Raw genomic sequence first — 1,757 nt, 5'->3', positions numbered from 1 at the left:
CATACATACATGCATGAATTAATACATGCATACATACATACATGCATGAATTAATACATGCATACATACATTACACTAACATAACACACTATCTTAAAGATAGCTCACCAGTGGCATGACTTCTTGAATACAGAATATCTGATGTATACTTTTGCATAGGTACAAATAGCTTGGGGGAACACTGAAATACATTAAGCCAAGATTTAATTGACAGAGACATAATTGAGAATTGCTGGGAATTCTTTTTTGGCTGCAAATATTTATAGTTGTTACTATTTTGCTCCGAATCAATCATGATTAAGATTTGATAGCCATTTTACTGTGACTCTCCTCCATTTTGTATGTCAGCGACAACATTCACTGGTGTAGCTATTCTTTATAAAGGGCTAACTAAAGACCAATTTTTCTTTTAATGGTATGTTATTTCAGGTGGAATATCTATGCTTGTGATTATCTTCCTTTGAGAATGTTAGCAATTGTTTCTACTTTATCGTTTTTCTATCCCGATGAGAAGAGAGTATCAAATAATTAAAAAGTTACCATGCATAGGGATTTACTATACCTCCCTTCCTCTTCATTCTTCAGATTCATGCCACTGGCCACACTAAATAACTTGTTGTAGATCACTTTGTTTCTAATTATATTATACATATGTATGTATGTATGTATGTATGTATGTATGTATGTATGTGTGTGTGTGTGCCAGTATGCTCCGATGGATGTGTAATGACAGTGTGCATACTCGACAGAGTGTAAGTACCTTGAAAGAAAAGCTGAACCTAAGAAGCATCAGTTGTGGTGTGCAAGAGAGACGATTGCGCTGGTATGGTCATGTGGTGAGAATAGACGAGGATAGCTGTGTGAAAAAGTGCCACACCCTAGTGGTTGAGGGAACCTGTGGAAGAGGTAGACCCTGGAAGACCTGGGATGAGGTGGTGAAGCGTGACCTTCGAACATTAGACCTCATCGAGGCAATGACTAGTGACCGAGACCTTTGGAAATATGCTGTGTGTGAGAAGACCCGGCAAGCCAAGTGAGACCATAATCCAAGGCCTCTGCCAGGGGTGTAGCCAGCCCACTTATGCGTACCTTTCCTTCATTGGACACTAAACTCCTCTTGTGAAAACTTGTTGAGGCAAGTGAAATCAAAATCGAACTAAATTTGACAACTGTTACCCATGCCAACGTCTCCTTCATTGGAAACTAAACTCAGCTTGCAAAGACCTGTTGGGGCAAGTGAAAGCGAAATCGTGATGGCACCTGTACCAGTGGAGTGCTAAGAGCACCGTCCAAGTGTGATCATTGCCAGAGCAGCTGTCTGGCTTCTGTGCTAGTGGTACGTAAATAGCACCATTTGAGCATGTTCATTACTAGCGTCACCTTTCTGACACTTGTGCCAGTGGCACGTGAAAAGATATTCGAGCGAGGTCGTTGCCAGTGCCGCTGATCTGGCTTCTGTGCAGGTGGCACGTAAAATACACCATTTTGAGCGTGGTCATTGCCAGTACCGCCTAACTGGCCTTTGTGCCAGTGGAATGTAAAGGCACCCACTACACTCTCAGATTGGTTGACATTAGGAAGAGCATCCAGCTGTAGAAACTCTGCCAAATCAGATTGGAGCCTGGTGTAGCCATCTGGTTTGTCAGTCCTCAGTCAAATCGTCAAACCCATGTTAGCATGTAAAGCAGATATTAAACGATGATGATGTTGATGATGAAGATATATATATATATATATATATATATATATATATATAG

This window comes from Octopus bimaculoides, chromosome 3 (genome assembly GCF_001194135.2).
Source record: "Octopus bimaculoides isolate UCB-OBI-ISO-001 chromosome 3, ASM119413v2, whole genome shotgun sequence".
Classification (NCBI taxonomy): domain Eukaryota; kingdom Metazoa; phylum Mollusca; class Cephalopoda; order Octopoda; family Octopodidae; genus Octopus; species Octopus bimaculoides.
This window is presented reverse-complemented; position numbering follows the sequence as displayed.